The sequence below is a fragment of the Miniopterus schreibersii genome, assembly GCF_964146895.1.
Source record: "Miniopterus schreibersii genome assembly, chromosome: X".
Lineage (NCBI taxonomy): Eukaryota > Metazoa > Chordata > Mammalia > Chiroptera > Miniopteridae > Miniopterus > Miniopterus schreibersii.
In genome coordinates, this window is record NC_138104.1 from 17,088,400 (window position 1) to 17,115,547 (window position 27,148).

Below are 27,148 nucleotides of genomic sequence, written 5' to 3' on the forward strand. Positions count from 1 at the left end.
ACAATCAAGGTGTAGGCCAGGGATGCAGTCTCATGTGAAGGCTCTACTGGAGAGGATCTACTTCCAAATTCAATCCTATAGTTGTTGGTAAGATTCAGTTTTTCATCTGGAAGCCTCCCTTGAGTCTTTGCCATGTAGGTCTCCCCATACATCTTACAACATGGCAACAGGCTTCATCAGAGCAAGTAAGGGGGCAAGAGAAAGTGCCAGTGGGACGGAAGTCACAATCTTTTGGGACCTAATCACAAAAGTGACATCCCATCACCTTTGTCATATTCTTTTTTTTTTTTTTTTTAAATATATCTTTATTGATTTCAGAGAGAGGAAAGGAGAGGGAGAGAGAGAGATAGAAACATCAATGATAAGAGAGTCATTGATCAAGCCCGCAACCAGGCCTGTGCCCTGACCGGGAATCAAACCCCGATCTCCTGGATCCTAGGCTGATGCTCAACCGCTGAGCCACGCCCAGCTGGGCACCTTTGTCATATTCTGTTCATTAGAATCAAGTCACTAAACCCAGCCCACACCCCAACGGGAAGGCATGGATACCAGAAGATGGGGTTCATTGAGGGCTATCTTTGAAGGCCAGTAGTGAAAAGCAGGGTGTGTGTGTTAGTAAAACAGGAGAACTCTAGTGTGTACATGCACAGGAGGCTTCAACTATATTTGTAATGTTATATTTCTTAAGCTGAGTGGTGGGCAAGTGGGTATGTCATGTTTTATATACAATTTTTAGGTCTGAAATATTTCCTAATCAAGAAGACAGAAAAAAGTTTCAAGTTAAATGGGCCTAATTTCTGAATCTGTTTAAAACAAAAAGGATGGAGGAGTAGTTGTTTGGAAAGGGGGATGAGAAGAGAGGGCAGCCCAAGGGTTTGGTGGTAGATAGCCTTGTTTCTACTTTTAGTTACGTCTTCCTAGATGCTCTCTAGTTAGCATTAATGCCTTCTTCTCCCACATTATATAGTAGCACATCTCATACTCTGTCTTACATTAATATCATGTGTGTGTGTCTATTTATTCCTTCTCCCATAAGGACTGCCAGGTTCTGGAAGTTTTGTACCTAATAGGATTTTATTTCTCTTCCTATCCTATATCATCTAGCACTGTGCTTTACACATAATAGGTGCCCAATAAATGTTTGCCAAACCAAAGTGTACTTAATGCTTCCCCACCCCATTTTGGCATGTTAACATTTTAAAATGTATTATATAATCTTAGTATTCATTAAGGCCATAACCACAGGGTGAAACAGAAGGCATAAATCCCTTTGTCACCATTATTAAACTGATAGAGAGAAAAAACGTTACCCATATAAAGTGGTGAGGCATCACAAAAATCATCTCCCAAATGACATATTTCCCACCATGGAGCCTGCTTTTCCATTATTACAAAACCCTTTCTTTAGATTAAGGGATTAATTCCAGGTCATCTCTTAAAACATAAATAATCTTCAAATGGAAACTATAACTGTATACCTTAGTGCAATACTTTTTAATTTTTCACAAGAGCACTGACCTCTTTGAGAATTTGAAGAAATATGTAGATACTCCCCACTCCAAATATATAACATTTTACAGTTTCAAGTAAGGATTCATAAACTTCTACCTTTGCCCTTCAAAAGATTGAATTAGGACATTGAGGGAACAAATCACTATTCATGGATAGTTTAAGGTTGAGGGGCCATAAAGGATGGATCATGATTGGAATGTGGGAGCAGTGCCTGGAAAGGGGAGACTTAGGTGTGGCATTGCAACACAGAAAGGACCTGGGCAGCCCTGAGGTAGGTAGCATTGTGACTGAAAATGCCTGGCTTCAGGGGACCTTTGGGAAAGTAAGGAGGGAGGCAAGAGGCTCACAAGGATAGGGGGTCAGAATGCCCTGAACTATTATTGAAGGACAACATAATTCAAATTGCCATTGAAGTCTATTTTGGAACTTTTAAAAAGATCTTTATGTTAGAAATGCAATACAGATTATTGTCTCTATAGTTGGTATAAATTTCATTTTCAGAATCCTTAGGAAGTTTCAGATGAAGTTGGAAACTCTAGGAGCCATTATTACTGTACAGAAAGAGTGTTAATCATACACATGCACAGAATGCAGATTTCCTTCCCAATATTGATATACTTTATGATTGCTCTACTCATGATCCACGTAGCAGAATAAAATCCTTCACTTTAGGACAAACTGTTAATAGCCTTTGGGGGAAAATGAAGATGACAGCTGTGTGCTCATTCTGTACAACTCAGAATGGTATGTTGCCCATCCCCAAAATAGTAATTATGAACTTTTAGCAGAAAATTCAGCTCAACTAAGCAAATTTGGAACAAATGCCAAATATAGCACGTGGCTCTAGTTACCACTACCATATTCTCTCTCCCTTTCTTAAAAAAACACACATCTGTGGCGCCTTCACTGATCTCTTCTTTAAAATTGTCATAGTAAACTCACTTTCTTCTCTTGTGAAAGAGAAACCTTTCAATACATACCCCACCCCCGCTTGCCCTTGCTCTTAGGCCCAGAAGCACAGAAAATGCCATATTGGAAGGGTTACAGACCCAGGCTGTTTCTCTTTGCAATTATGTTAATTCCCCCAAATCATCCCTTGACTTCCTTGAACTCCTCAGAAGAGAAATTGAAAAGATGAAGAGAGGGCAGGAACACATATATAACCCATTGTCTCATACTATCCTTATTATCTCAAGCCCATTTTCTACACAAAGTGAAACTTTTGCAGAATTACTAAAGAAGCTCTAAAAGGATTTTAAAATACTTAAGAGTTCACAGAAATAGGATTTATCAAATGTTCAAAAATAATTATGATGAATCACAATCGTGAATAAACAGTTTTCTCTCCTCATTACGAAGTTATTTTTAAAGTGTTTCTCCATGAATCATACAAAATAACTGGTTGTGACATAAATTTTCATTTTCATAACTATTTCTGAGACAGGGAAACTCTATTTTAAAAAGGCAACCACTATTTTAATTGAAAATTCTATTTTCTGTCCAGTAAAAAAAAATGATACAGTAATGAAACAATATATTCCACAAAGGTAAATCATATCATAATTTAATATTATTATTCTTAAATTTTGATGCAATTTTAATCCATAGTGAAGCTCTAAATTATCTCAGCAAAATGGCAAGTCCTTCTAGATTATTTCACTCATTCAGGATCAGAGCAATCTCATATCTTAGTTTTTGAAATTGGAACTAATTTTTTAAAAGAGAGAAACAAATTGATGATAGAGTCTATGAATTCTCCATCCAGACTGGCTTGCATTCAAGTGAAATGAGGAACACTGAATACTTTCCCAAGCATTAACACCACATACCATTCCTTTGTTTAAAAAATAGAAATATTTTAGTACAAGAGTGTTATCTCTAGTCTCAGTTCCTCCTGTCTCATCACTACCATGAATATTAAGCATCTTCTTGTATTGACACTCATGTTCTCAAGACACAATGTTCTGAACTGAGTGGAAGCCATTCAGTGCTCATAGAACTGTACTGAGATGTTTTTGCTACTAGACCCCCTCCTCATATCATGTGTTTCTCCAAAAATGACAGTTGGTATTTATTTCTGAGGGCACCCATCAAGTTGTATTATAACATAAATACATGTCTATGTTTCCAATTAGACTGTAAACTTCCTGAGGATAAGAACATGCCTTTTTTGTATGTTTAGTATTACCTAACCCAGTGCTTCAAACATCATTATGATGATAAAGATAATAATGATAATAACTCTTATTGAACACTTACTATGTACTAGTTCTTATTTTCTAAGCACTTTAGGTGATTAACCCAATTAATCTTTACAGTGACCCCATTTGGGAGATACTATTTATCCCCATTTTACAAATGAAGAAACTAAGGTACCAACAGGTTGAATAACTTGTCCAAGACTATACAGCTAAGGTAGCTGCAGAGCCAGGATTTGAACGCAGCAATCCAGCTCGAGAGTAATGCTCTTCACCTCTAAAAAGTTTGCTCTGCTCCACAGGGAATGTGTTCCATAATTTTCAAGACAAATATTTTATTTGTTTTATTTTTCTCTAAACACATATTGAACCTCAAACAAAAAATGAATGCAGTCTTTCAAAGATATTGCCCTGGGAAGCTTCTATTGCTCAAAACCTTTTGTAATTCCTTCTTTGGAATTGTTTTCAGAGCCAGTTTATGAATCACAGAAGAAAAGTAGTCAATACAGTGTAATAGCTCATTTTAAAATAAAGAGTTATTCAGTTTGATGAATAACTCATTTGTCCAACATGTTTCTGAATACCATCTGTTCTCCAAAATATCACCTTCTCCATTAAAAAAACAAACAAAAATGATATGCTATCATTGAAGGTGGTCCAAAAATATGATGCGGAGATATTTTTTCAATCAAGTAACAAATCCACTTTCTGAGTATGTGCTTGGCCCCAGGGATACAAAATCACACAACATCCCTTCCTCCAGGGGGCATTCAGCCAGGTGAGGGAGACAGACAATCCAGTGTGACAAGTTCTTTGATAGATGCAAACACAGGATGCCTGGGAATCCCAGAGAGGAGCATCACACTCCAACTAAAACTAATTTTAGTCTGCAAAGATGAATAGTGGCCACACCAATAGACAAGGGCACAGGCTCTCGAGGTAGCTACACTAACGGGGAGAGTACATCTTTGGATGGGTACACCCTCTCAGGTTTATTTTTAGAAGATAATAATCTTATTATTTTATGTTTGAACCTAGTACTCAAGCTGTTTTTGCCTTTAAATGAAACCTGGGAACATTTGCCCACTGTGGTATAAAAGTTTAATTTTAAGTATGTTTGCTTGTTGTTTGCTTTTGTTACTGAACCATTTACAATTCTTCATGTTTCCCTGAAGAATTTTGCTGATGAAGGAAACAGAAAACAAACCAATATACTAAGGGGGTCATTGTTATCAGAATCTACTTGTACACAGTGGGCACATGGTGACTATTACAGAAGAAAAGTAGTCAATACATTGTAATAACAGCTTATTTTAAAATAAAGACAGAGTTATTAATAAGCAAAGGAACGAGTAAATCCTTAATAGTGATTCTCTGTAATTGAAGTTTGTTTTCTTCATTTCCTGTGAGCCAAGGTAAGACAGACTAACCCACACATGGAGAGAAATGGCTGCTTTGGCAGAGGCTTATACATTTCTCCATATATCAATTTGGAGGACAGTAATTTTGAACCATGAGCAGTGGGAGATACGGTGATCCAAGAAGGGGTTGCTCTGTTTCTGTGACTTACTTGTTCTTAAAAAACAAAACAAACAAACAAAAAACACCCTTGCATCACACAGAACTGCCCTTAGAGAACAGAAGAAGTGGTTGGCAGGTGGGTAAGTATTGTCCAACATAGGTGGGCTTAGTGCTTAGATATGATAAGAGATAGTGGGAAGTGTTTATACCTTAGTTGTATGCTGAGGCAAGAGCTTGAAGGCTGTCTTCTCTGTAACCCTCATCCCTAGGTGGCCTGCCCCAATCTTGTAAAATTGTTATAGAGAGCAAGAAATAGGACATATAATGAGGAAGCTTAGATGAGTCTTTGGAGAGATCTCCAGCATGGGATGCTACCTGGGAAAAACAAGCCTTTGGGGTATTTAAGACTGAAATGTTCTTGGGTAGGAGGAAATGTTACTGGCAGACAATGAGATTTCAGTTCTTATCTCCTTGAAGGAAAGATTTCAATCAGAAGACAACATGCAACAAAGCAAGCAAGAATTTATTGACTGCAGCAAAAAAACCCACTTTGGACAGTGAAACAGGAAGGGCATAGAAGAAGCAACAGGAGAGCCTAGGCTGGGCTGCTTTAGTCAGGGAAAAGGGGGCGTTGGAGACAGGTTCAGGGGGTTAGCTCAGGACGAGCTGCTGTTGTCACTGCTCCCCTGGTTGCAAGTTTCCTGAGGTCCCTTAGAGTTTAGGGGATATATGTCTGTGGGGGAAAGAGAAGGGGGAAGGGAACAGCAGGGGTGTGCTCCCTTTGGGGGAGAGCGCATGCTGGGTCCTTCATCCTGAGCATATTTATCTCTCTCTTGCAGGTGGGACTCTTAGGGAAGGTCTCAGGGGAGGGTCTCAATAGAATATTCATCAGCTTTCCAGGTGTGCTCTTTCAGGTCATGGTCTCCACTGACTGGTCGGCGCCAGGGCAGAGGGTCATTAGTCAATGCAGCTGGTCCTGAGGCAGCCACAGTGGAGTTACTTGTCTGGTTTTGCTGCTTTTCTGGGCCTGGAGCTGAAATACAATGGAGGCCTAGACATTATCTTTAGGGAGGAAAACATCAGGGGGTCTAAACTGCATGACCAATGGTATGTTAGGGGAGGGAAGGTCACGCTGGGGACAAGGTTCTTGTTTTCCCAGTTTTGCCCCTTGCTAGGCACCTGGGGCTTTCCACCCTGGTGACCTTCTGTACCTGGCCCATCATCCTTGCTCTGCTCATGTCTGTCTAACTGCCTATAAGAGAAACACTGGGCACTTGCGTGAAGGGAACACCTGGTAAGGAAAGGGCACCTAGGACAAACTAGATCTACTTCACAAGTCTGTCTAGAGCCAGGCTCAGTGAACTCAAAGTGTAAGGAGCAAGAGATAGTAGAAGGGAAAAGATACCTGCCCTCCTACCATTTATTTACTCACTTAGCACATGGAATGTTTAAAGAACTGTGCTAGGGAGCTAAAGGAACTGCAGAAAAGAAAGTAATATAGTTTCTTCCCGGCTGGACGTGGCTCAGCTGTTGAGTATTGACATAAGATCCAGGAGATTGCAGTTCAATCCCTGGTCAGGGCACATGCCCGGGTTGCGGACTCCATCCCCGGTGGGGGGGGGGCAGCCAATCGGTGACTCTCTCATCATTGATATTTCTATCTCTCTCTCTCTCTCCCTTCCTCTCTCTGAATTCAATAAAAAAAATATATATATATATTTAAAAGTAATATAGTTTCTGTCCTCAAGCAGTTTGTGATTTTGTATAGATGTTATTTCTCATTGCTAAGACAGAACAGTGAAATAGTAGAATGTCCTTCTTCAGCCCTACCACACCTCTTCTCCAGCACTACCATCTCTAGGGATGTGACGTGAGATTACTCTTCTCCCAAAGGTTCCTTTTCAGTCTTTTAACTCTACTTCTTTTGAGAGGTTGCAGAATCATAGTTTTCAAGCACTAGTCTGGGAATACTTTCATTCTAGAGTCATCTTCAAGGACTGGGAGACATGTGATGAATGAACGCTTCCCCAAATCTTGAAGTCAATAGGCCCTAAAAGGCTATTAATTCCATCCACCCTTAATTATCCCAGACTCGTGAAAATCTATAGGTGCAGATTTTATAAAGAATGCAGGAATATTCTTTCAAAAGATTACCTTATGTGTTCCTAGTACATAAGAAAAAACAAATTTAAATTTAAATTTTCAATAACTTAATGTGATAGTTAATTTCATGTGTCAATTTAACTGGGCCAAGGGGTGCACAGATTAAATTTATCTAAGTGTGTCTGTGAGCCTGCTTTAAGATGAGATTAGCATTTGAATCACTGGACCCAGTAAAGTAGATCACCCTCCCCAACATGGGTGGGTGTCACACAGTCCATTTAGGGCCTGAATAGAACACAAAGGCAGAGGAAGGAGAAATTTTTCCCTTTGCTTCCCATCTGCCTGCTTGAGCTGGGACATTGATATTCTGCCCTTGGACTGGAATTAAACCACTGGCTCTACTGAGTCTCCAGTAGAGACTCATATACATATATCCCCACACTGACTAATACACTTACCTACTGTATACAGTGTTATTCAGGCTTTTTAGGAGTTGAATTCTTTTTTCAAACAAATTTCAGAGAATACTGAAAGGTTAAGGTTGGTGGTGCTCTGGCAGGCTAAATAGCCATCTCAGACAGATGAATAAAGAAAAATTAAATTTATTAAAAGGGGATGGAGATATCCAAAGGGAAGGGCCACACAGCACTGAGCCAAAGGATATTGGGTCCATAATGGCAGCAAAATATACTTGGGACAGTGAAACATGAAGAGCATAGAAGAAGCAAAAGAAGTCAGAGGGAGAGAAAGGGACAGGTTTGGGGACCTTGAAAATAGTTTCAGGGGGTAAGCTTGGGACGAGCTGCTGCTGCAAGTCTCATGGGGTCCCCTCAGAGGGATGGAGATGGCGTTAGGTCCTTTATCCCAAGGGTATTTATCTCTTTCTTGCAGGTGGGAATCTTAGGGGAGGTCTGAGGGGAGTATCTCAATAGAATATTCATCAGCTTTCCAGGTGTGCTTTTTCAGGGTCGTGGTCTTCATTGATTGGTCAGTGCCAGGGCAGAGGGTCATTAGTCAATGTATCTGATCCTGAGGCAGCCATGGTGTCACTTGTCTAGTTTTGCTGCTTTTCTGGGCCTGGAGCTGAAATACAACTGAGGCCTAGATGTTCTCTTGACAGAGGAATGCTCAGGGAATCTAAACCGCATGACCAGTGATATGCTAAGGAAGGATAGATTACCCTGGGGACAAGGTTCTTGTTTTCCCAGTTTTGCCCCTTGCTAGGCATCTGGGGCTTCCTGCCCTGGTAAGTCTCTGTACCCTAGTTTCTGTACCTGGCCCATCTAACAAATATACAAAATATAAAACAGAGCAACTCACTGAGGCAAGGTGAGGGCCAAAGCTTTGACTTCTCAGCTTGCTTTCATTCATTCTCTAAGGAGACCCATGGAACACCTCATTCTGCAAAACACAGTTAAAAATTGCTAATGTAAAAACATTTTGTATAAAATAACTGATTTATCAGATTAGCAGAAAACAAAAGTAGGAACCTAAAAATACCCTGCTGCTCTGAGTAACATATAAGGGTATTTATGTGGCATAGTCAATCTTCAATTTTCTACTCCCCAAAAGAGGAAACAAAAGCACATGAGTCTGGCTGGTGTGGCTCAGTGGTTGAGCATCAACCTATGAACCATGAGGTCACGGTTCAATTCCTGGTCAGGGCACATGCCAAGTGAGGGGTGTGCAGGAAGTAGCCAATCAATGATTCTCTCTCATTGTTGATGTTTCTATCTCTCTGTCCCTCTCCCTCTCTCTGAAATAAATTTTTAAAAAAGCACATGAAATCCAAAAATCAATAGTATCGAGTTATGGACAGGATGGTATTATGTTCTGGGGCGGCACAACAGATTTACATTTATATTCACACTCAGATTAGGCCTGGGATTCTCAATCTCAGCACTATTTACAATTTAGGACAGATTCTTCTTTGTTGTCGGGGATTGTCATGTGCACTGTAGGATGTTTAGTAACATCCTTGGCCTCTATCCACCAGATGTCAATAGCACACTCCTTCCAGTTGAGACAACCAAGAATATCTCCAGACATGGTCAAATGTCCTCTGGAAGCAAAACTGCCCCAGGTTGAGAACCACTGATAAAAACTGACTAAGTAAACAAAAGTTTCTAGTATTATAGGTGACATAAGTAATACAGCTGGTATTTAAAAGGTGATAAGGTTAATTTATACCCAGATAATTGAAAGTTTGCCATATTAAGAATTAGATCTGATAATGGGTTTCCTGACACCAAGAGGGTCAATTTAGACATCCTTCAACTTGGTTCCATGCAGAGATCACTCTGTGGGCTAGGTTGAGGCAAACAAAAGTTGTCCTCCCTCACTAGTATCTTCTCTATTGACCTTGCCATGGAACCTAAAATATATCAGTTACTTTTTCTCTTCGGGAACACTCTAAGCTACCATAATTCATTAACATTGAGCTTTGATTACTTTTTAAGATAAGCATTTGCTGAAAAAGAATCCCAATAAAAAGTGCCACATCACAGTGTGGTATTGACAGGGAGACAGAGGAAGAAGTACTGTGGGAGCTATTGCTGAGATAGATAGTTCTACATGCTTAGGATGATGATGAAGAAATGAATAAAAGGAAATAATAGCTATTAAACACCTATTATGTGTCAGGTGTTCTCATATGTCCTCACAAGAAACTCTGGCAAGTAGGTACCACTTTCTCAATTTTTACCCTGTAATATTGTGAGGATTAGAGTGTTTAAGTAATTTGCTTGTACTAAGGGACAGCTGAATTCATGTCATTAGGATCCAAGTACTATCACTATTCTGCCTTGATAATGAAACTGTGAAAAAAAATGCATCAAGCAGGGTCTAATCAGGAGAAAGAAACTGCATGAGCTATTTGATCAGAGAGAATTTATATAAATACAAATACTATATGAGTCTACTTATATGAGGTACTAGACTAGTCACATGTACCTTATAAGATAGACACAGAGGGAGATTGGAAACAGACGCACAGAGAAGGCAATGTGAAGACAGAGTAGAAAAAGAGAGACAGACACAAGCCCAAGAAGGCTAACAGACACCAGAAGCTGAAGAGGCAAAGAACAGAATGCCCCCTAGAGTCTCTGGAAGAAATATGGTCTTGTCTATACCTTGATTTTGGACTTCTCTCCTCCAGAACTGTGGGAGAATAAATATTTGTTGTTTTATGGCAACAAGACTTTGGTAATTTTTTGTGTGGCAGACACAAGAAACTAATAAACCTAATTAACTCATGCTAACAGCAAGTACAGGAAAGATGAATGGCTATGTTAATAACAGAAAAGTAGATTTCAGAGCAAAGAATATTACCTGGGATGATAATAATAAAGGGATCAATTCATCAAGAAGATATAACAATCTCAAATATTTATCAACTAATAATGAAGCTTCGAAATACATGAAGCAAAAAAGTGTATTCAAGTCATAAAAAGTACATACTCTGACATTAATGGAGTTAAATTAGATTCTAATACCAGAAAGATATCTGGAAAATCCCCAAATATTTGGAAATGAAATAACACATTTATAAATAACACGTGTCAAAGAAAAAATAAAAAGGGAAATTGTAAAGTATTTTTAGCTAAATGAAAATGAAAAACAACATACCAAAATATGTGCCTGGCCATTGTGGCTTAGTGGTTGCACGTCAACCTATGAATCAGGAGGTCACAGTTCGATTCCTGGTCAGGGCATATTCCCTGGGTTGTGGGCTCAGTCCCCAGTAGAGAGGTGCAGGAGATGGCCAATCAATAACTCTCTCTCATCATTGATGTTTCTATCTCTCTCTCCCTCTTCCTTCCTCTCTCTGAAATCAGTAAAAATATATATATTTTTAAAATGTCTAAGATGCCATAAAGAAGTAGAAGAAAATTTATAGCACTAAATGCACATGTAAAAAAAGAAGAAATATTTCAGGTCAATAATATCAGTTTCTACCTTAAGAAACTTGAAAAAGTAGATCAAAATTAAGCCCAAAGTAAGAAGCAGAAATCAATAAAATAGAAAACAAAAAATCAATAGAGAGCTAAAATGTTACTAATAGCTGGTTGTTTCAGATAATATGAAAAGTTGATAAAACTCTGATGATATTGATCAGGAAAAGGGAAGACAAAAATGACCAATGTCAGAAATGAGACAGAAGACAGCACTGTAGATTCTACAGATAGTAAAAGAATAATAAGGGAACATTATGAATAAATTTATGTCAATAAATTTGAGGACTTAGAGGAAATGGACTAATTGCTTGAAAGGCATGAACTACTAAAGTTCATTCAAAAATAATATATATAACATGAATATTCAGTCCTAAACCTATTATAGAAATTGAATTTTCAGTTAGAAAGCTTCTCACAAAGTAAACTTCAGGCCCAGATGTTTTCAATGGTGATTTCTACCAAAAACTTAAGAAAGAAATAGTATCAATTTTACTCAAAGTCTTCTAGAAAATGGAAGAAAGGAATAAGCCCTAACTCATTCATTCCATGAGGACAGCATTGCCCTGATGCTGAAATGGGGCAAATAAAACTATAGACCAATATCCCTCATGAATGCAGATGCAAAAATCCAAAATAAAAATTTTAACAAATTGAATCCATCAAGATATAAAAAGAATTACATCATGTGCAAGTATGGTTATGTCAGGAATACAAAGTTGGTTTATATTAAAAAATAGATCACACAGGGGAGCACCTAGAAGGCCCAGCTCAGGTGACACAAAGCCACTCTACAAATTCCAGGAGATAAAGCAGCTCTACCTAATACATAGAAACAAACACTTGGAAGCAGCCAAAATGTGGAGGCAAATAAACATGTCACAAAGGAAAAAACAGAAGAAATCTCTAGAAGAGGAACTAAATGAAATAGAACCAAGCAAGCTACTAGATACAGAGTTCAGAATTATGGTTATAAGGATGCTCAAGCATATTAGTAAGAGTATTACAAAAACAACTGAGATCACTGATGACATAATAAAGTACCAATTTGAAATGAAGGCTACACAAACTGAAATGAATAATTTACAGGGAATCAACAGTAGAGTAGAGGACGCTGAGAATCAAATCATCAATTTGGAATATGAGGAAACAAAAAACACCCAACCAGATGAGCAAAAAGAAAAAAGAATCCAGAAATATGAAGATAGTACAAGGAGCCTCTGGGACAACTTCAAGAGGCCCAACATTTGTATTATTTGAGTGCCAGAAGGAGAAGAAAGAGAGCAAGAAATTGAAAACCTACTTGAAAAAATAATTACAGAAAACGTCCCCTACCTGGGGAAAGAAATAGACTTACAAGTCCAGGAAGTACAGAGAGTCCCAAACCAGAGGAACCCAAAGAGGCCCACAGCAAGACACATCATAATTAAAATGCTGAAGGTTAAAGACAAAGAGAGAACCTTAAAAGCAGCAAGAGAAAAGCAATTAGTTACCTACAAGGGAGCACCCATATAACTGTCAGCTGATTTCTCAACAGAAACCTTGCAGGCCAGAAGGGAGTGGCAAGAAATACTCAAAGTGATGAAAAAGAAGAACCTACAATCAAGATTTCTCTACCCAGCAAAACTATCATTTAGAATTGAAGGTCAGATAAAGAGCTTCACAGCTAAGAAGCTAAAGGAGTTCATCACCGCCAGACCAGCACTACAGGAAATGTTGAAGGGTCTTCTTTAAGAAGAATCTAATGAACAAAAGAATCTGATGAACTAAATAGATCCAGAGAAATTGACGTATGCAACAGATGATCATATTCCAGAGGAAAGAGTGAAGGAAAGTGGAGAGTGGGAAGAGATTAACCAAAGAAGTTATATGCATATATGCACAACCCATGGACACAGTCATTAACGGGGTGAAGGCCTGGGGAGGGGGTGAAAGCGAGGTAGAGAGGGTCAATTGGGGGGGAAAAATGGAACATCTGTAATACTTTCAACAATAACGATAAATTAAAAAACAAAACAAAACAAAACACAACAACAACAAAAACAATATGACAGAAACTATAAAAAAATAATAAAAATAAATCAATATAATTCACTATATTAGCAAATTAACCATAAGATCATCTATTGAGATACAGAAAAATCATTTGACAAAATCCAACATCCATTACTGATAGTAACTGAGTAAACTGGGACTAGAAGGGAATTTAATCAACCTATAAAAGAGTGCCAGTGAAAAACCTACAACTAACATCATACTTAATGATGAAAGACTGAGTGCTTTCCATATAAGAGCAGTAACAAGTTAAGGAAGTGCGCTCTCATCCCTTATATTCAGCACTGTACCAGAGGCTCTTTCCAGAGCAATTAGGCAAAAAATTCAATGAATGGACCCAAATTGTACAATTTTCTTTACTTGCAGATAACCTGTTCATTGCAGAAAATTGTTTGTAATCTCAGAATGTTTCTATAACTAATGTGTGAATTTAGTAAAGTTGTAGGCTACATTATTAATATATAATTTTATACAATTGAAACAATTGTAATGAACAATTGAAACAATGAACCATTGAAATTTTAAACTATCATTTGCAATAGCACCTAACATACTAAATAATTAGCAATAAATCAGACAAAAGATGTGCAAAACTTGTATGCTAAAAACTATAAAGCATTATTGGGAGAAACTAAAGAAAATCTAAGTGGGGATTTATACCTTATTGATGGATCAGCAAACTCAATATTGCTAAAATAAAAATTGTTCCCAATTTGATTTATAGATTCAATACAATATCTTTCAAATTTCCAGCACTATGATTGTAGAAATTGACAAGCTGAGTCTGAAATTCATATGGAAATGCAAATAACCTATAATTGCCAAAGCAACTTTGAAAAAAACACATTTGGTAGGCTAACATTACCTGATCTTAAGATGTATTATAAAGCTACAGTATAATCAAGACAGTGTGGTATTGATATCAAAACAGACAGATATATTAATGGAAGAAAATAGAGAGTCCAGAAATATAACCACACAAATATAGAGAACTGATTTTTTTACAAAGGTACAAAGGCAATTCATTGGAAAAATAATAACCCTTTTTAATAAACAGTGCTAGAACTATTGGATATTCATCTGCAAAAAAACCCCTTGAATTTATACCTTGCACCATACATAAAATTAACTCAAAATAGATCATAGAATTAAATATAAAAACTAAAACAGTAAAGCTTGTTGAAGAAAATATAAGAGAAAAATCTTCATGCCTTGGGCTAGGTAACTATTTCTTAGATCTAACACCAAAAACACAATCCACTTAAAAAGTTGATAAATTTGTCTTCATGAAAATTAAAAATTTTGCTCTTTGAAAGACATTCTTAAGACAATGAGAAGCCAATTCATCGACTGGGGAAAAATATTTACACAACATATATCTGATAAAAGACTTGTATACAGAATATACAAAATACTCTAAAAACTCAGTAAGAAGAAAACAAACAACCCAATCAATACAAAATGGGCAAAATATTTGAACAGACACTTCACCAAAGATGACATACAGATGGCATATAAGCACATGAAAAGAGGCTCTACATCGCTGGTTATTAGGTAAATGCAAATTAAAACCATAATTAAATAACACTATACAACAATTAGAATGGCTAAAATGAAAAAGAATGGCCATAAGAGATCCTCCTTTTTCACAGCTGCATAGTATTCCATTATGTAAATATACCACAGACCTTTTATCCACTCATCTACTAATGGGCACTTGGGCTGTTTCCAGATCTTAGCTATTGTAAATAAAGCTGCTATGAACATAGGGGTACATATATCCTTTCTGATTGGTGTTTCAGGATTCTTAAGATATATTCCATGAAGTAGGATTGCTGGGTCATAAGGCAATTCCATTTTTAATTTTTTGAGGAATCTCCATACTGTTTTCCACAGTGGCTGCACCAATCTGCATTCCCACCAGCAGTGCACTAGGGTTCCCTTTCCCCCACATCCTTGACAGCACTTGTTGTTTGTTGATTTATTGATGGTAGCCATTCTGGCAGGTTTGAGGTGATACCTCATTGAAGTTTTAACTTGTATCTGTCTGATGATTAGTAACAAGCATTTTTTCATATGTCTATTGGCCTCTTTGGAGAAGTGTTTTCAGGTCTTTTGCCTATTTTTTAATTGGATTGTTTATTTTCCTTTCGTTGAGTTGTATGAGTTCTTTATATATTTTGGAAATTAGCCCCTTATTAGACTTATCATTGGCAAATGATGTATGTTTTCCCATACAGTGGGTTCCCTTTTCATTTTGAGGATGGTTTATTTTGCTGTGCAGAAGCTTTTTAGTTTAATGTAGTCCCATTTATTTATTTTTTCCTTTGTTTCTCTTGCTTTAGGAAATGTATCCGGTGAAAATTTTGCTACATGAGAAGGATCTCTTATCCTTCAGGACAGCATGGATGGACCTGGAGATTATTATGCTAAGCGAAATAAGCCAGTCAGAGAAAGACAAATATCACATGATCTCGCTTATATGTGGAATGTAATAATCAAAATAAACTGACAAATAGGTCCAGAGATATGGAAACATGCAACAGACTGACAGATCTCAGAAGGAAAGAGGGCAGGAAGAGATTAACCAAAAATTTACCTGCATATATGCATAACCCATGGACACAGGCAATAGTGCATTGAAGGCCAGGGGTGGGGCAGGAGCAGGGGAGAGCGAGGCAAAAGGGAGGAAGGAAATGGGGGACATCTGTAATACCCTCAACATTAAAAATAGTTTTTAAAAAAAGAATGGCCATACCAAGCAAATGTTAATAAACTGGAACTTTCTTACACAGCTGGTGGTAATATATATGGTACAACTTTGTAAAACAGTTTGGTAGTTTTTTTAAAAAGTTAAACATATACCTATGAAATGATTCAGCCATTTGCTCTTAGATATTTACCCAAGAGAAAAGAACCATGTATGTACAGAAAGTATTGTACACAAATGTTCATAGAAGCTTTATTTGTAATAGCTAAAAACTGGAAACAAACCCAAACATCCATCAACAGGTGGATGGATAAACAAATTGTTGTATACCCATACAGTGAAATACTAAGGAGAAAAAAAAAGAAGAAACTATTGATATATGTAATAACATGGGTGAATCTCAAAATAAGTATGCTCAATGAAAAGAAGTCAGAAAAAAAGATGGGTGGTCCAGTATGTGATTCAAAATATACAAACTAACCTAAAGTGACAGAAAGCAGATCAGTGATTACCTGGAGAGAGAGGGGAATAAGTGATTACCAAGGGCACTTGGAAACTTTTGGGTATGTTCATTGTCTTGATTGTGGTGATGGTTTCATTGGTGTATACATATGTTAAAATTTAAATTGTATGCTTTAAATATGCACAGTTTATTATGTGTCAGTTATACCCCAATAAAGCTGTTAAAAAGAACTGACTCACACAAATATACCCAACTGATTTTTGATAAAGATGAAAGAGCAATTCAGCAGAGTGTGAGGAATAGCTACAGCCTGACAGATTCAGCCAAGAGACACAATGAGCCCTTTTTAGTTTCAGTTTATTACTGACATGGAGAGTAAAAGGAAGAGTAGCCAAAAGTTCCAGCAACCTGTGCTCCTTTGTCTAACATACCAAAAAGGATGACTCCAAAACAGAAAGTATCTCCCATTCTCCTGTGTTCTGAGTGGATCACAAGTTCTACTAAGACTCTGATAAACTGCAGGTCAAGTCTTTGCCTATGTGTCCTGTCACCAGATTGCCATGACAGAGCCGTTCACCTACACATAAAAGCCTCAGATCCTGAGACTTGAACAGGTTTCCCTGTGTAAACTTATTTTGCACATGTCCTTGTACTTCACTGCTAGAGAGAAAGTACATCCTGTGTAGCTTCAGATGGAGAAGTCTATGCCTGACCTCTCTAAACTCTGCCCAATGCATGTATTTTTCCTATTGCTTTCAGTCTGTATCCTTCCTTTGTTGTAATAAACCTTAGCTGTGAGTAAAGCCTGCTATTGAGTCTTGTGAGTCCATCCCGTGAACCATTGAACCTGAGTGGTAATGGGGCCCCAGAAATATGGGTTTGTTTGTTTTTTCAATAAATGGTGCTGCTGGGAAAATTGGACATCCATAGGCAAAAAAAAATAATAATAAACTTAGATCTAAACCTCAGATCTTACATAATAATCAACTTAAATTGGATTATAGATTAAAATGTAAAATTCTAAAACTTTTAGAAGAAAACATAGGAGAATATATTCATGACCTAGGGTTAGGTGAAGAATTCTTAGACATGTTACCAAAATCAATAAATTGAACTTCAGCAAAATGAAAAAATTTGCTCTGTGAAAAACCCTGTTAAGAGACTAAGAAGACAAGCCACAGACTGGGAGAACATATTTGCAAGTCATATCTCTAGCAAAGGATTTGCAATCAGAATACATGAAGAACTCTCAGAGCTCAAGTGTAAGAAAACAACCACCCAATTTCCCCCAGAAATAAACCCACACTTATACTGTCAATTAATATTTGACAAAGGAGGCATGAACATACAATGGGGTAAAGACAGTCTATTCAATATATGGTGTTGGGAAAATTGGACAGATACATGGAAAAATGAAATTAGACCACCTTCTTACACTGTATACAAGAATAAATTCAAAATGATTAAAGACTTAAATGTTAGACTCGAAACCATAAAACTCCTAGAAGGAAACAGAGTCAGCAACATCTCTGACATTTCTTTTAGCAATATTTTTTCTTGTATATCTCCAAGTACAAGGGAAACAAAAGAAAAAATGAAGAAATGGGACTACATCAAACTAAAAAGGCTTTTCACAGAAAAGGAAACCATCAACAAAATGAAAAGACAACCTACTGAATGTGAGAAGATTCTCACCAATGATATATCTGATAAGGGGTTAATATCTAAATTTTTAAAGAAGTCATACAACTCACCACCAAAAAACAGAACAAAACCAAAACAAACAAACAAACAAAAAACAATCCAATTTTTTAAAGTGGCAAAGGACCTGAATAGACCCTTCTCCAAAGAGGACATACAGATGGCCAATATACATGTGAAAAGATGCTCAACATTTATTCATCAGATGCTAATCATCAGAGAGATGCAAATTAAAACCACAATGAAGTATCACCTCACACTTGTCAGGATGGCTATCATCAATAAATCAACAAACAACAAGTGTTGGCAAGGATGAGAAGAAAAGGGAACTCTCATGCACAAAATAAACAAAATTGAAACAGATTCATAGACACAGAGAACAGACTGATGGTTGCCAGAGGGAAGGGTATTTGGAGGACTGAGTGAAAAAGGTGAAGGGATTAAGAAATACAAATTGGTAGTTACAGAATAGTCACAGGGATGTAAAGTACAGCATAGGGAATATAGTTAATAATAGTGTAATAACTATGTATGTTGCCAGGTGGGTACTGGAAATATCAGATCACTTTGTAAAGTGTATGATTGTCTAACCACTATAGTGTACAGCTGAAACTAATACAAAATGATACTGAAGGTAAACTGTAATTGAAAACTATTTTGTTTTTTAAAAAAAAAGAAACCAACCATCCAATTTTTAAATGGGCAAAGGCTTGAACAGACACTTCACCGAAGATGATACACAGATAGTAAAGAAATCCATTAAAACATCACCAGCCATTAGGCAAATGCAAATTGGAATTGCAATGAAATGCTACTACACCCCTATTTGGAAGGTTAAAATAAAAAACACTGCCAGGCAGGTGTGTCTCAGTGGTTGCGCATTGATCTATGAACCAGGAGGTCATGGTTCAATTCCTGGTCAGGGCACATGCCAGGGTTGCAGGCTCAATCCCTGGTGGAGGGACGTGCAGGAGGCAGCTGATTAATGATTCTTTCTCATCATTGATATTTCTGTCTCATCCTCCTTCTCTCTGAAATCAGTAAAAACATATTTTAAAAAATAATAATAATAAAAATAAAAAGAAACACTGATACAACAAATGCTGATGAGGATCCTGATAAATTGTATCTGCCATTCATTGTTGGTCAGAATGTAAAATGGTACAGACACTCTGGAAGTCATTCCAACAATTAAACATAGAGTTACCCTATTATCCAGCAATCAACACTCCTGGTGAAAGAGCTACAGTCAGTTATTGTATCATGCCAATTAGTTTTCTGGTTTTGACAATGCACTATAGTTATGGAAGATGTCACCAATGGGGGAGGCTGGGTGGTGGATACATAGAACCTCTCTGTAGTATTTTTTGGAACTTCTGTGGGTGCACACTTATTTCAAAATAAAAAGTTACAATTGGTACTCAATTCAGTTATTGGAAAACTTTTAAGTATGCTTGGAATAACTTCAGTACGTAAATCTACATTTTTAATGGTAAACTTTAAGAAATCTAAATACAGATCAAGTATTTCCGGTAAAAAATTATCATCCAAGTTGAAATATGCTGTAAGTTTAAAATACATACCTGATTTCAGCCCTAGCTGGTCTGGTTCAGTGGTTAGAGCATCAGCCCACAGACTGAAGGGTCCCTGGTTCAGTTCCAGTCAAGGGCACGTACCTCTGTTGCAGGCTTGATCCCCGGCCCCAGTCAAAGCATGTTGATCAAGGAGGCAACCAATGGATGTGTATTTCTTACATCAATGTTTCACTCTCTTTCTCCCCCACTTCCATTCTCTCTGAAAAGCAATGGAAAAAATATCCTTGTGTGAGGATTAAAAAAATAATAAAAAATAAAATAAAATACATACCTGATTTCAAAGACTTCACATCAAAGTATCTCATTAATAATTTCTGTAGTGATTATATTTTGAAATGAAGCAGATCAGATATATTGGGTTTAACACAATATATTATTAAAATTTATTTCACCATTTCTTTTAACTTTTTTAATGAAGTTACTAGAAAATTAAAAATTAGTACAGGATTCACATTATAGTTCTATTAGACAGTGCTGCTCTAAGGTATCACAAAGGGAAAAACTGCAGGCAGTGCTATCACCCCTAGGCTGGGGGGAAAAAGAGAAGCTGTCATCTAAAACCGGGGGGAGGGGCTCCATGGAGCTAAAACTCAGACTTCTGAAAAGGAGACACTTGCTTACTGTAGGTTTCCTGTATGTCTGCAGTTCCTGTATCACCCCAGCCTTGCTTCTTCACCCTGGAAACAGCAATGCTATCCTGCAGCACTAGCTGAATCTGGTTTGCAGTTTTTCCATCCATCACTTGGAAGAACGAGCTTCTTCATGCCCTGCTCAGACACCAACGGTCTGTACTTCCTTCTCAGAAGCCTGGGTCCCAACACCACAGGGACCCTCCTACAAGTGCCTCTTTTCCTCCTCCAGCTTTGCAGTCTCCCTCTACTGCCCCCTATTGGCAGAACCTAACATAGAGCCAACAGCAAACCTGAAAACTTAATAACTGACACAATACAACTATGATAAAGTTGCTTAGCTAGCCTCCAAAATTTGTACTATCCTTTTATCATGCTAAGTTGTGGTTGGGAAGTGTCTCTGCAGACAGGAACAACCATTTCTCAGTTTCCTTTGCATGTAGGTGGGGCCTTATGACAAGTCATCACCAGTGGAATGTTGGTAGAAGGAGTGTGTGTGCCATTCAGGCCAATCTAAGAAGCTCACCTGCCATCTCCACTCTATCTTTTCCCATCTGTTGGCTGGTTGTCAGCATCCAGGATGACCTTGGATGTCATATGTTAAAAATGACAGAGCTAGTGTTACCTTAATTGATACATAATTTTGCAGACACTACGTCCTGGCCCCTAGGTGGAAGGAGGCCTAGTATACATAGTGCCCGTAAGATCACCAAAGAAGTTGTTGAATCCACCAGCAAGGAACTCATGAATGCTTATCAAAACTCCTCTCCCACGTATATGCCACATTTTATATAAGAAGAAATATTTCTGTTACCTTTTGAACGTACAGATTATTTAGATGAGAGAAAATGGATACTCTTAGAGAATTTATTCATTCTAAATTGGAAAGTACTTAGTATTGATAATACTTCTTGTATAATATTGCAATTATGTTATAGTAGAACACTATTAAAGTTGTAAAGAAAATGTGTGTGATTTATGTAAAATACACAATTCACGGAGGTGGGAGGGATGAAAACGAATTCTAGTGCCTCTCTCTTCAGTATTTTGCTTTTTAAATAATTCATATGTCAAATGATTAACAAAGGATCATCTTCAGACTCTGATTAAAGTCATATATTAATACACAAATTTGAACTTCCACCAAATCCTTCATTCAACAAAGGTGTAAAAGGTAGGATGTTGTTAATGGAATGACTGTTGGGCACCAATGTTACACAAACTGTATTCAGAATTCTCTCAGATATGGGGGCTAGATTCGAGGAGATGAAGGAAGGAGGATTTTTCTGGGTTAGGCAAAATGAACAATTGCTTTAAAATCTAATCTTCCAGGCTTCGAATAGACAATCTTTAAGAACATGGTAAGTGGACTAGGTCTCAGAGATAATGACTTGTATAGAGTTACAGTAATTTAGACTCTGATGTAATGGCATGGTGGTAGACAGAAAGCCTAACTGAACAGATGAGAGCCCAAATCAGACCCGTGAGTGTATAGACTTCTGATGGGTGAGAGCAGTTTTGCAGATCAGTGGTCAAAATATGGACCTTATAGTAAGGTGATGTTGGAAAGAAGTAAAATGCAATCATTATCTCACACAAATTTGCAAAAATCTCTTCTACTTAGGTTAACCTAACTGGGAAAAGCAAAGCTATGTTTGAGATATTCAGAAGATAATATTTATTCGCAAAGATATATGCACCCCTATGCTCATTGCATCACTATTCACAGTGGCCAAGGCATGGAAACAATGGCAGTGTCCTTTGATAAATGATTGGGTAAAGAAAATGTGTAAATATTTACCATGGAATACTACTCAGCCATAAGAAAAGATGAAATACTGCCATTTGTGACAACATGGATCCACCTTGAGAATATCATGCTAAGTGAAATAAGTCATTGAGGAAAAGCTAAGAACCATATGATTTCACTCATATGTGGGATATAAAACTGAAACTCATAGACACAGATAACAGCATGGTGGTTACCAGACAGAAGGGGATGGAGGGTAGTAAAGGGTAAAAGGTACCAAATATATGGTAACAGAAAATGATTTGACTTTGAGTGGTAGACACACAATGAAATATACAAATCAAGTATCATAGAAATGTACACTTGAGACCTATATAATCTTATTAACCAATGTCAGTGAAATATGTTTAATTAAAATAAAATAAATCTTCCCTTTGTTATAAGAGGAAGGCTGGAACCTCTGCAACAAAGTCCTAAGATTTACTTAAATTCCTTTTTCAATTGTTATAAAGGTTTAAATTTCTACCTTCTAGTTTTAAAATATCATGAAGAAACTGGTCAAATATGTGTTTAGAAAGGTAACCAGTAACCTCTCATGAAGATCATGTTGAATGTTGGCTAAAGATACCAAAAAGAATGGAAGGAAGAGCTGGACTAGTGCTAGTGGAGCAGCAGAAAGGTCTTTGGGAATTTCACATGTCTACTTCCTAAGGGGGGATATGTTTTGAAAGACTGGCAAAGATATGTTAGAGAGCTATTTGGATGGTTCTTTATCATTCTCTTCCTCTTGGTCAAGTTTCTCTAGTAGCTGAGATGGGTAGTGACTGACAAAGTTACTAGGAAGAGGGCTGGAGTGACTTTGATGACCAAGTACAAGCATCAGGAGGGCACTGACACAATTACTAGCCTCCCCCTCCCCCTCTCTCCCTGCACCCAATGATATTCCCTGTTATACAAATATGAATTCCCTCCCTTCTCACTGATCCTCACTGATTCCACCAGAGTGCACATCTTTGTCATACTCCCTTTCCTTTCACTTGTTTACTCTCTCCTGAGACTTGACAGGAATATTTTCTATTTTAAAGGGACATTACCTCCTTTTACAGTGTTATCAACTCCCAGTTCCCTCTTCCAAGTTAGGCTCAAAAGGAATGTCATACAGCCTGGCATGTCCGATAACTATATTATTTCATCCATTTGACAAGTAAAATTTATAGAGGAAGGGGATCAAAGCCCTGGGATGCTGTGGAAGAAATCTGAATAGGAATTTGAGAACTAAAAAGGTCAGTGATCTGATGAGAATGGGTAGTCCTGAGGAGTTCTGAAGCCCTTGTTCTAAGAAAAGCCCTTGTTCTATTTCATTTTGAAGCATGCTGAGATGACTTAGGGATAAAAAGACTCACTTTGAAGTGATGAACTATCCCATTTGAGCTTAAAACTGATGGTTGCAAGGACCAGAATGATATGCTTATTAATTATATGACTGGAGATCTACATGGCTGTCTACCTTTTGGAGGTAAAACTCTTATGGGTGCCCCACCAAAATGAGGTAGCACATCCTGCTTAACTACAGGGGAGCATTTCTGAAGTCATACATACTGAGATATACTTTAGATATCTATGTCAGTCTAAAGATTTCCATAATAGGTCAGTTTAACAAATGGTTCTCAAATGTCTATTTTCTAGGCACTATGCTAGTTTCCAGAGATACAGAGATAATAATAACTACTTGTAATAGTCAAGTATTATCAATAGTTTAGTTTTGTTTTTTTACTATGAGTCAGTGCTAGGTGCTTTAAATATATCATCTCATTTCATTCTTTCTGTTACCCTGTGGTATTCTTAGCCCCACTTTAAAAATGAAGAAAAGGGTGGGTAGAAAGGTTATATCATTTGCCTAAGGTTACACAGCTAGTACATAGCAGAGGTGGGACTCCATCCCAGGTATGCCTAATTCCAAACTTCATGATCTAACTGCTATATCTCAGAGACTATTAAGCTTTAAGGCTCTTGTGGTGAAGTGTCAGACACACAAAGAGAGAGAGTTTCAAGCCATCATGTTAAATGCTACGATACAGGCATTGTTGGTGGGGGCTCACTACAAGCAGCTTGATAATTCTAGACTAGAGTATAAGGTGCAAAAAAGAAAAAGATGGAGGCAGGTCTGGAAAGGCCTAATATGTCACTTGGAGTCTGGATTTTTTCTTATCTGGGACAAAAAACTATAGAAAAGAAGGGTTTTGTGCAGGGGAATAATATGCGCAGATGTACATGGGAGGGTAGATTTGTTATATGGTCTGAAATTTACTTTACAAATATTCAGCACTGATAGTGTGAGATACACACATACCTGTACCCTAGGAACAGTTCATATCTGAAGTCCCCCAATGAGGAACTCACTCCAGCAGTGCTTAATTTGCATCTGAAAGACTCTAAGTACATACTCTAGAGGCATCTACTCTAAAGCTTTACCCAATCTACCCAAATCTACACTAGAGGGTTTGCTCATTAATATAAAGAAGGGTGGCAGTCCAGGCTCTGGTCTGGGGCAGTGGTGCCATCTTGTTTCCCAGGCTGGTGGGGAGGCCTGAGAGGAGGTCCTGGGGAGCATAAGGGACTATAGAACATCCTGGAGTCTGAGGAACTGGAGCCTGAAGAGCTGCTGCTGGAGCCCCAGCTAGAGCCAGAGCCCAAAGAGGAGCAGCCCTAGCCATGCTGCCCGCCCCCAGCTCTGGGCCCTGGGCCTGGCTCAGGAGTCCCTGGCAGCCAGGAGGAGGAGGAGCTGGGACTGTTCAAGGGTGACCCAGGGGATTGCACTATTGAGGACCTGAAGGCCAAGAGCTGGAAGCAATCAAAACTTGAGTTAGACAGATGGAAGAAGTTGAGAAGCTAAAGGAGCTTCAGTATGAGGTGGAGAAGCAGATGAATATGAAACCACCTCCAGGCAATTCTGGCCCAGTGATCATATCTATTGAGGAGAAGATGGAGGGTGATGCCTGTTCCATTGATGTTGGCCATGTGGAGTATGCTGCAACAGCAGAAGAACTGGAAGCACACTTTCATGGCTGTGGTTCAGTCAACCGTGTTCCCATACTCTATGACAAATTTAGTGGCCATCCCAAAGGGTTTGCATATATAGAGTTCTCAAACAAAGAGTCAATGAGAATTTCCCTGGCCTTAGATGAGCCCTTATTTAAAGGAACACAAATCAAGGTGATCCCAAAATGACCCAAGAGACCAAGCATTAAACAACAGACCAGTGTTTCCCAGTAGCTCTACACAGTGCCTGGACCACTAACTACAACAGTTCCACCTCTAGATTCTACATTGGTCTTAACAGCAGGCCCCAGGGTTGCATCTACAGAGGCTGGACTACAGCGACTTCATGGTATCCCCCTTGCTTAAAAAAAAAAAAAAGTGTGCATAAGAGGAGAGAGAGGGAAAAAAGAGAAAAGGGGAAATTTTTAAAAAAGAAAAGAAAAACAGAATATGACATTGATGGGAAAAAATATATTTTAAATATATATATATACTGTGAAAGAGGAAGAATCCCATAACTAATTGATGAAGAAGGACCTGCTTTGGGGAGTAGGGGAAGGTACAGGGAGTAGGGCAGGAGTTTGCTCATTCACTCTGGAGATTTGCCATGGATATATCTCAGCTGCACAAGCTGCTCCCCTTTTTCCCGTCTAACTTCACCCCGTTGAAGGCTGCTCAAGGATAGATGGGCATGGATGGTAGGAGGGTGTTTTTTTACCCCAGGACACCAAACTGTTCTGCTTGTTATCTTCCTTCCATCTTCTCCCTGACAATCATAGTCCCCTCCTGCCTGTTCCTATCCTCTTTTCTAACTCCCTGCTCCTCCAGACTTCCTGGTGATCCATTTTGTTTCCTTTTGTGTTTCTTTTTTGTTTTGAGTGTCTTTCTTTGTAGATTTCTGTAGACAGAAGGTCTCAGTTCCACTCTCAGCTGTTCCAGTGTAAATTCCCCTTCCCCCTGGGGAGATGCACTTACCTCTTGGGGAGGAGTGTTTTTTGTTTTTCAATTGTTTTTTTCCTTTGCCTTTCCTCCCTTTTATTTGGAGGGAATGAGAGGAGGTGGGCACAGGGAGGTGGAGGTGGATTTTTTTTAGCTCATTTCCAGGGGGTGGGAGGTTTTTGAAATACGTGTTATAAATAAAGTAGTTTTTGAAAATAAAAAATATATAGAGGATGTTAGAAATAAATTTTCATTGGTGAAATAAATGGTGTTCTAGATTTATGGATTGATACTTTTATTTGCCCTTGCATGAATAGGGCTTAAGAAACGGGATCCCAGAGAGGCATTCTAAGTCTAGGAATCCATTGGGTCCTGCATCCTGACACTTAATGGATGATTCTTTTGCCTGATTTGAACACAAGTTTAGCTAAAATGCTACTACTGGAGAATTGCTAAATGTACTTCAAGTGAATCTTTCCTGCATGGACTTAATCAATCTTATGAGGACGGGTTACAAGACTATGTCTAACTGCTACTAATTGTATGCTTGGCAGAATTGGGTTGGAGTCCTATTTTCATCGAAACATACCACCTGGTAGGGAGATTGTAGGGGATGAACCCTCATTTATCTCTAGTCATTGGAAGCTACAGATGGGAAATCTACAGTGCACAGGGGCTAGAGAATACTTTAAGAGTGGATGAATCCTTAGCTACCATCATATAAAGTCAGTAGATGATGTTTAAAAAGCATTCATCCAGAAATATTAGAACATGGAAAACAACACGGTGGTTCCTCAAAAATGCAAACATAGAATTACTGCATGATCCAGAAATTCCATTTCTGGGTATATACTTAAAAGACTTGAATACAGAGCTCATTTGTGTTAATAGCAGCATGTTCATAATAGCCAAAAGGTGGAAAAAGCTCAAATGTCCATCAATGAATGAATGGATAAATAAAATATAATGTGTGCCTATGC

General features: G+C 38.0%; 1 pseudogene across 1 annotated transcript; it reads left to right on the forward strand.

Annotated features, from left to right (window-relative positions):
* Positions 1–160: 160 nt before the first annotated feature.
* On the forward strand, positions 161–25,429 carry LOC308551728 (polyadenylate-binding protein 2 pseudogene; annotated as a pseudogene). Its single transcript has 2 exons — positions 161–185; positions 24,920–25,429. The product of its transcript is annotated as a polyadenylate-binding protein 2 pseudogene (transcript).
* The last annotated feature ends 1,719 nt before the right edge of the window (positions 25,430–27,148 follow it).